The sequence below is a fragment of the Lolium rigidum genome, chromosome 3 (assembly GCF_022539505.1).
Source record: "Lolium rigidum isolate FL_2022 chromosome 3, APGP_CSIRO_Lrig_0.1, whole genome shotgun sequence".
Classification (NCBI taxonomy): Eukaryota; Viridiplantae; Streptophyta; class Magnoliopsida; order Poales; family Poaceae; genus Lolium; species Lolium rigidum.
Window position 1 is genome coordinate 20,499,796 of NC_061510.1, and position 9,994 is coordinate 20,509,789.

Here is a 9,994-nt window from a genome sequence, read left to right on the forward strand (position 1 = left end):
TTCCCGCTCCTTCTCTCCCGCCCTTTTTTCCCGCCCACCCTTTCCCGCTGCTTCTCTCTCGCCCTTTTTTCCCGCCCCACCCTTTCCCGCCCATTCTCTCCCGCCATGTTTTCCCGCCGTTTCAGCCCCTCGTCGGCCTATATATAGCCATGGCTTCTCCACTAACGACACCAGACAACATTTCTCCCTTCATCACTTCTCTCATCCAATAGAACCACAAAATCCTCGAGCTGAGCTGCGCGGCGAGATGGCTCCTCGTCGCCGTAGCAACACGGGCTTCATCGGCGTTCGCCGCGGCCTGCGGGACATTTCGCGGCTGAAATCACCGCCGGTGGTACGCGTGTGTGGCTCGGCACCTTCTACATGAAGGAGGCTGCTGCCCGCGCATACGACGTTGCGGCTTGGAGGTTTGGCCGGCCGCGCCACGAAATGAACTTCCCGGAGGTCATTTCTCTGACGGAAGCTCAGAGTCTCTCTACTGAGCCACTACTTCGCTCACAGGGTGAAGCGCGGCGGTACAGGGCTGGCCAGCGGCGGATTGATACCACCGAGGCGGACGAGCAGTTCATGGCACAGTGGGCGCGGAGACCATCCCGGAGACGTCGAGGCAACGCGCGCATTCTGGAAGGAGAAGCGGACGTACGGAGAGAGAGAGGAGGGCGGGAAAGCGGCGAAGGAAGGCCGAGGTTGAAGCAGAGTACGCCAAAGGAGAGGCGTCGACATGGGGGAGAATGATGAACGGTGGTTGTGGAACCTCACAACCACCGCTTCGCAGGACACCCCGAGCGAGGATGAAGATTTCGACTTCTCCGATTAATATGTGTGTGTCGAGTCCGTGTGTCTAGCGGGTCATGTGTCGACCCGAGTGTTAAGTGCTTTGTTCGTGTGTGGGTGTAGTTCTTTAAATGCTTTGGTTTGTGTGTGGGTCTAGTTCTTTAAGTGTTTTGGTTCATGTGTGTGGGTGTAGTTTCTTTAAGTGTTTTGCTTCCTCTCGTGTGGGTGTAGTTCTTTAACTGTTTCGGTTCGTGTGTGGGTCTAGTTCCGTAAGCGCTTTGGTATGTGTGTGAGTCTAGTTATTTAAGTATTTTGTATCGTGTGTGGGTCTTAAGTATTTTGTATCGTGTGTGGGCCATTCACCCCCTCCGAGGTTCGATTTCTGGCGAAGGGGTTCTATACCGCCCTTATACATATATATAGGTTTCCCGCAAAGGGGTTCGCCAAAATAGCAGTGAGAAATAAATAAACAAAAAAAATGATTGGGATTAATAATTATATGGGTAATAATTATCTCTTTGATGCAAAAAAAATGGAAAAACAAAAATGTGCATATCATTCTATGTGCCGACGGCCAGCGTTGCGCCGAGGGTCACCGTCGGCACAGCAGAAGGGGGACCCAGCAGTCAGTCCATGTGCCGACGGCCACCGTTGCGCCGAGGGCTACCGTCGGCACAGTGCAGACGGCTCCGTGATAGTTTAACGGCTGGGCCCGCCTGTCAGCGCGTGTACCGACGGTCGTTGCTGTACCGACGGTGACCTTCGGGTGCCATTTTCCTGTGCCGACGGTCCGTTTTGCACCGACGGTGACCGTCGGTGTAGATAGCAGTGTGCCGACGGTGACCGTGCGCCGACGGTCAGCTCCGTCGTTGGTCGACGAGGGCCTCTGTGCCGACGGCCCCGACATTTGGCCGTCGGCACATGGGCTGGCCGTCGGCACATGAAGTTTCTCCCGTAGTGAGAGCCCGTAAAAGGGCCAAAATCGAAAAATAACCTCCAGTTTACGGGTTCGGGCTGAAAAATGGCGCAGATCAGTCACCGTGAATGAGCCAAAACCGAAAAAAAGTTTTCAGGCCGAGACCGAAAACTCAACTCGACCTGTATTTGTAGGGGCTGAAAGGGTGAACTGAACACCCAAACTATATTCGTGGCGCGCTGAAATTTCAGTTGGGACCAACTACTTTCGCCAGTACAGTTGCCGAAATCTAGTCAAATTCGTCGCCGGCGTGGGGCGGCGCGAGCTTGTGGGCGGCGACCTCGTAGCGGCGTGGGGCGGCGAGGACGGGGCGAGCACGTGGTGGCGCAGGGTGGCCTGGGATGGGGCCGGGTGAGCTCGGGGCGGCGCGACGTGGAGCGGCGCTTGGCGGGGCGGAGCCGGCGCGTGATGGCGCGCGGCGGGGCGAGGCGGCGCGTGGCGGCGCGGGACGGGCCAGCGCGCGGCGGCGCATGGCGGGCGACGCCGGGACGCGGCGGCGCGGGGATGAGGCCGGCGCGCGGGTGGACGGGATGCGGCGGCGCGGGACGAGGCCGGCGCGCGCGGGTCGGGACGGAGCCGGCGTGCGGCGGCGCGCGGCGGGCTGGGCCGGCGCTGCGGGGATGGTGCAGGCGCGGACGGGGAGTGGTGGCTGTTTGCCCGACGGGAGGAGGAAGAAGATGATGAAAAAAGAGAAGAAAAAAAGAAAAAAAGAAAATTCTCACAAGATGCCTTTTTACAGTTTGATTTTTCAGTTTCTGTTCTGCGCCAGCTATTTTTCAACCCGTAAACACGAGTTCAGGGGCCTGAACTCGAGTTTTTCAGTTCCGGTTTTTACAGGCTCTGCTAGAGATGCTCTTACACTGACCGAGTTGGCACCAGGCCGGTGGGCCCTCAAGTCCAACGCTGTAAATTTGATACTAGGTTCTATTCAAAATTTGAAGAGTTCTTAAAATCGAAGGGTTTCTGTCAACACCCGGATTTTTAAGTCCAGATGCCTATTATGTCATTCATCGCAATCCCAGAAATATTGTTTTTGCGAGACATAACAGTTGAATATCATAGAGTCATCATTCATTACAATACCAACATAGTCATTACACAAATAGGATCACATGATCCAGTCTCATTACAACACTTGATCTATTGATCATTACACAAATACGTAGCGGAAGCGAAGTAGTAGTGGACTATCTATTCCACAGGCAACGCTTGACGTTAGAAGCTCCTAGTTGTGGTAGACGTCCTGCTGGTCGTCCTCTTCATACTGCTGTTCGGCCTCATAGTCTGGTCATTTGAATAGCCAGGGACAAAGCCGTGAGTACTTTCAAGTACTCGCAAACAAATACTAATGTAAGTACTAACATTGCTATTGAGAGTGTTCTAAGCTCTAGGGTTATTTGCATAAAGCCAATTTTAGTTTAGAAACATTTTAGTAAACAACTCCTCAGGTGCTAACTAACTCAAGTGGGAACATTAGTGTCATTCCCACAACTCTGTTGTGATTCAAATTCAAAGTCACCTTTCAAGTTCAATTCATAAGTCAACAAGATATAAATTTCTGATGACGGAAGCAGTATGGCATTTCCAATTGTCCATGACCGCGGACGCGGCTATTCGAATAGGTTTACACTCTGTAGAGGTCGCACACTTGTGCCACAATATTTGATTCCATCCGTCAGGGATAAACCCCGAATAATCGTAACTCAATACGCGGATCATCAACCGTTAACCTTTCACTTACACATCCTAGTATAGGCACCTCTCCCCATGAGCTTGGCCTCCCGGTGATAGCCAACTGTTATCCCGGAACTGCACAGGGCTTGGCCGTACAATTCACCTCAATTCACGTCATTTCACTTTCAACGGAGACAGCCTCGGCATAACCTCTATGACGCTTGTTTAGAGGGAACCCATACTAAGACACATAAATTTCCAGCTAAGCCTTACCCATAATCAGGTATTGTGGGGGTACTCAAGAATTGGAATGGTATCGCATCCAACTTAATCATTAGTTTTTAACCAGTTCACCAAGTCAAATTCATGTCATATTCACCTTCAAAATCTTTCAATGGAAATGACTCATCATTCCAAGGTTTTCACCATCATCATTTCAAAAACACATGTTCCCATCTAGAGTAGTGAATTTTAATTTAGCACTAGCATCTAAGTATGAGGGGTGCTAAGTAATTTGCTTTGCTTCTAGGCTAACTTTGATACTCTTGTACTAATCCAATACTAACCAAGTGAATCATAAAACAAAAAGTACTTTGATAAAGCAAAAGTAATAAAGCTTGTAAAGTAAAACTTGGAAATAGGATCATGAACATAAAATAAATGGGGTGATGCCTTGCTCATGGCGAGCTTTGCACTTTGCAAGAGTATTATCTTGCCTTGGTTGGGGAATTGGTCAAAGTGGTCTTCTTCTCCTTGGAAGTAGACCTCCTCCTCCTCTTGATACTCCTCGGTACTAGCGTCTAAAATACGAATACGGGGTATACAATCATCATACCAAACTTATGTACTAAACTAAGCACACACATGAGTCACACAATTAGCATCACGCATTACTATTAAGTTGGTGGATTTGTTTTCTTATTTAAAAAAAATAATTTCCTCTCATACTAGTTAAGGTGTTTCTTTTAATTCCTTAGAGAAATAATTTCCTCTCATTCTCTTATTACAATTTAATTTCCTTCATGAAAGATATATGACCTAGGTTGACCAAAGTCAACCTCTTCATACTCATCATTTAAGAAAATGATTTAAATGAGGTGAAGCACCTCATACAATTTAATCCTAACATGGTAGTGATTTAATATCATCAAACAATTCATATGAGAACTAAATGACCAGAGTCTCTATCTCATTTTGAAGTGTTCATGACAATATTTAAATGAGATAAAAACTCCCATGTGATTTTTAAATAGTTTTGTACAATATCTTTGACTAGAAATAGCCATATAGTCCTTTAATTAAACTAGGCCATGATCATTCAAAGTAAGCATGGCATATTTTTGCAGAAACAATTAGTGCAAGTGAAAAGTGATTTATAGGAGTTGGAATCAACTCAAAAGCAGTTTTAGTTGATTTTTAATAATTGTTTGAAGTCACAAAAGTCTCTGCCTTGTTTATTTTGCTACTTTAATTCTACAACAGATCTAGGGTTCCAACCAGTGGCATTGTGTAGATAAAACTCTAAGCTTTGCAACCATATCAAGTTTGTAGAATTTGGCCGAGTGGATTTGTCCCTATTGAATTTTAAACTTGGCATCAGATTGCAAATTAATGCTAACTGGAAATTTGAATTCAAACTACGCGGGCTGGCGGGAAACGTTAACAGGCTGCGCAGCGAGAGAGGGACTTGGGCCGGCCCAGCTTCGCAGCGGGCCAGCTGACAGCGTGGGGGCCACGCGTCAGTGGGACTTAGCCTAGCGAAGCGGTACGCTGCGCGTGAGCCGCACGATTAGACGACAGATCGACGGTCGAGGGACGTCGTCGTCTCCGACGAGAGGAGAACTCACTGGCGGCGGCGGTAGGGGGTCGGCGAGCTCGTCGGAGCTCCGGCGGTCGTCGGAGGTGTGCGCAGCGACCTTGTCGACGATGAGGAAGCACCTGGTAGCAGTGGCGTCTCCTGGGGCGGCGTCCTTCTCCGGCGATCTTCGGCGACGAAGCGCGGCAGCGAGCTTGCGATTGAGGCTCTCTGGTGGCTAATCAAGTAAGGCGAGGTGTCTTGGCGAGTGAGAAGAGGGAGAGGAACTGATGGTGTGATCGATTTGAGGAGCGGGGTGCCCCTTTTATAGAGCGGGAGGTGCTGCGGCTCGGTGGAGAGAGGCGATCATGGCGACGGCGTCTTGAGCGACGAAGGGGCAAGGGAGTGGGCGCGTACGGTTGGTGACATCCAGGCGGTGCTGTAGCGCTTGATTGCGTTGAAAACGGGGCACGGATGAGACGGTGAGCTTGACGGAAGCTTGCAGGTCCGTGGCAGACGGTCGTCGGAGTGGGCGTCGTCTGCGGCGTTCCCGCGGGCAAGTGGAGGTGTCTGGGCGGTGCGTGGTGACGTCGTGAGGCGATTGGCGCAGAGAGCCAGGACGGAGGTGACGCGAGCGTGCGAGGCAGCTGGTGCTCTGGGCGTGCCAGGGTTGCTCGCCGTGCGTGCACTGGCGCGTGCGTGTGCACGACTGGGCGCATCTGGTCGCGTTGATTTCTGCACGTTGCGATGGGAGTTTTCATCGACGCTGGGTTTGGTCGTGCTCAGGAGAGTGAGAGGGGTCTGCTAGACATGGTGGTGAAGGTTGGAAGGGAGAGGTGAGGGAGATGGCACGGGGTGGCCATGCCATGCCACGGCATGGTCATGCCCTTGTCACTTTGGCCAAGTGGAGGTGCTGGAAAGTGATGGAATTGATGCAGAAGGGTGAGAGGATGCTCCAGGGTAGCAGAGGTGGCCAGGGTTGGACTTGGTCTCCTCCAATTTCCAGCATGGGCTCAACATCACACCCTGCCTGCAAGGTGTTCGATCATATGGTCGCAAGAAAAATATTTTTGAATTTTGGAAAGATTTTTGGTGGATTGTAATCATATAATATTTGAAGTAGATTGGTGGTGGTGGTGGTCAAAATGGAGTTGATTTGCAAAATCACATATTGCATGTGATCTTACATATGTTTCAAAGTCCCTACTTTGCTTGCTTACCATTTGAAATTGAGACAGAATTTGGGGTGGTGGTTTTGGGCAAAGTTGTTCTTCTTGATGTTGTCTTGGATGAGGTGCAAAGAGTTGGCAAAGTATAGTTGACAAATCTCCCAAACCAGGGGCTCAAAGTGGGCATCAGGCAAAAAATGTCACATGTGACCATAATTGCATGTGAGCTCAAATTTGATTCAAATTTGATTTGAGTTAAGTTTCTTTGCTTCCAAAAGTGTTAATAAGTGTTTAGCATCCATTTACAACTAATGGTGCAAACGAAAATGGTCTAGGTTAAGTATTTGCAAAAATGGCATAAGCCATATGTGTGTGTTGAGTTGAATTTTATATTTTATTTTCTCTTTTATTTTTTCTTGAAATTTGATGATCAAGAGATCATGGTTAGGGTTTGAGTGTAAGTGTAAACACACAAGCAAGCATCATGGCAAAATGCACACTCAAATTAAATAACAAGTGATCTATATGCATAGCACTATATGATGAGAAAAAGTTTTTGTTGGTTCTAGATTTTGGGTTTTTGGGAAACTCTCTCTTTCTTTCTTTATTGAAAAGTTGGGATGTTACAGTTTAAAATTTTGAACAATATTTAAAAACTAATACTCCCTCCGTTCCTTTCTATAGTGCCTATAGATTTTTGGCATTTGTTTCAGAATATAAGCTTTTAGCTTAGTTTTTTTCAATTAGCCTCTCCCCGTTCAGCTCCCAAATCGTTCAGCCCCAAAATTGTTATGGTAAGTTAGGAAGAAATAGATTTCCCAAATTTTACGTTGATCTCAAATCATTCAGATAGGGGTCTTGTGTAAAAAATACTCTTGCGTTAATTTCCGTGCCAAAAAATAATAGGCACTATAGAATGAAACAGAGGGAGTACTTTTTAATATGAAAATATTAAAACCTGATCATTCTATTAAACTGAACATTTCCAGATTTGAATATTTTAAATTTGAAGAATTTATAAAAGTTAACATTTTTTGAATTTGAACATTTTTGAGATTGGACAATTTTTATTTTCTTTTGGATATTTTTAATCTAAGTATTCAAACTTCAAATATTTTTTGAACTTGAGCATTTTTCGAGGTCGAATATTTTTTGAATTTGAACATTTTCGATATTGAACAATTTTTGATATGAACATTTTATAATATGAATATTTTAGATTTAAACATTTATATTTAAACATTCAATAAATTTAAATATATTTTTAAAAATCACATTTAAATTTATTAAAAAATCTTAAAAACAAAAAGAAATAGAAAAATAAAAATAAAAAACGACAACAACAAAATAAAATAGAAAAACAGAAAAAGAAAAAATGTGAACTGGGCCGTCTAGGCCGGCCCATACCGCGGGCAGTAACCGCTGAGTGGTCGTCATATAGGGTTCGGCCGAAGCGGCGTGGCGACGGTAGGGGATGCACCGCCGAAACCCATAACATTTTTTCCCAAACCGTGGGCCTTCACTTAAAGGATTTAAATGGGATGGGCTAGCGGCCCCATGGATGGCCCGTGACCACCTAAAGGCTGAGAACTAGTCCCACCTCGGATAGCTACGAGAGCTCCCAATGCTCAGACTATAAATTACCCTGTGACAAGTTGATTACGTCGACTTGCTACTATCTCCGCGCAAGGCCAAGCTTGATATAATAATTCTAAAAATATCGCATTATGCACAGACCTGTTGGGTCACCGATGGGTTAATCGGGCATGGGTTTGGTAGAGGTTGACTCGGTCAAACCTTCTCCGGTCCTCCCTCTCCGTGTCCTCCCTAGTCTATGGTGTATATGGACATCGCCTCTTCACATGACCACATGTTCGATCGCACGCGCACCAAGCGATTCTTCTGATCCAGGAGGTCCACCTGCATCGCCTCGAGTTCGGCTAATGGCGGGCACCACCCTGCTCGCCGCTTGTTAGTGGGTCACCGAACTCTTCCTCCTTGTTGAACCTCTCGACCTCCTTTTCGACAAACCCATCCATCTCCTTCTGCCTCAGCGCCTCGCACTCCGCCTCATTGTCGGTAAGCTTGCCTAACATGGTTTGCAGGCGGTTAGGCATGATGGGGAGGAGAGACCATCGGAGAAGGAGAGGGATGGGTGCGTCTGCATGGAGTGAGAGGGTGAGGCGCCCATGCGACACGACCTTTTAAGCCAGAGATTGTGCCGGGAAACCTACTAGGAGCACACGGACGCCTCCGTTTCCCACGTACGAGGCAATCCGTCAACGGAGAGGGGCTCCGTTGTGCTTGCTATGGCAGCACCGCTCTTAGGAAGACGATTGGACAAGGGAAAAAGCCTCGCATGGACGAAATGGACCATCGCCTTGGGGTCACCTACCGGCCTAGGGGGGGCCATGGGCCTAGGGATGTAAATGGTACGGATAATTTCCGTTCCGTATCCGCTTCCATATCCGTTTTTGAGGATATGGTATGCATTTTTAGAAATCCGCCGGATATGGATACGGATGCGGATAGTGATCAAGCGGATATCCGGCGGATATGGTAGAGGATATGGTATTGATACTATCCGACGGATACGGATTATCCGCCATTTTTTGCGGATTATCCGAGGTCTACAAAGAGGATAATCCGAGAAAATTAGCCCAACCCTAAATATTTAGACAATATAGTTAGTTCATCGGCCAAAATATGTATGCTATTAGTATACAAATTGCTTTGTTGTACGAAATAGTGTGTACATTTAGCTATATTCTATAATTACAAGCATATTACATAGAAAAGTATACTTTTAATTTTTTATGTGTATATTTTCTTAATAATCCGTTTCCGATCCGAGTCCGGTCCGAATCCGCTCCATATCCGTAATCCGATATAATCCGCATCCGAATCCGCATCCGACCATTATCCGCTCCGATCCGAATCCGTTACAAAAATATGGTAAAGGATATGGTAAGAGCAATATCCGATCCGATCCGATCCGTTTACATCCCTACATGGGCCAGACAACTATCCATGCGGCCACCCAAATGGACTGTGTCCGATTTGGATGGCCGCGTTGGAGATGCTCTAAGATCAAATGTAGTAAATGTTTTTATCAGTTTAATATGTGATATGTGGATCATGTGTCCACAATAACATTAAATTTTATGAGTGAATTCCACGTTTTACTATGTAAATGTGCATTTGTGATGCATATCACCCTATTTAGTGAAAATTCTATCGAAATATCTTATCTAGGAGAATTTTGAACATGGTTTTTCCTACTTTAGGATTTTTCTTGTTATGTTAGATAGGACCGGCATAACACATCCATGTGGGGCGAAAAAATATGTAAAAATTGGAGTGTGTCATCGACGATCATGTGTGGACATTTCTAAACCTTGGTCATCACCTAACACCTTTCCCAATGGGCACGCATTAGAAAAACGAGTGTCCAAAGCTTCTAAATGAGCTAATCTAGACGATTTTTCACTCGATGGGTAATTAGTGTCACAATGCATCACTACAAGGTAAAAATTTAAATCCACTCTAAATTTACTTTTTTGTGTGTAGGATCCACCACAATAGCTTGCTTCTGGGATCTAACGT

The 9,994-nt window shown here is 46.6% G+C and overlaps 1 pseudogene; it reads left to right on the plus strand.

Moving 5' to 3' along the window:
- Window positions 1-9,452: 9,452 nt before the first annotated feature.
- LOC124704764 lies at window positions 9,453-9,610 on the plus strand (annotated as a pseudogene).
- Window positions 9,611-9,994: the final 384 nt, after the last annotated feature.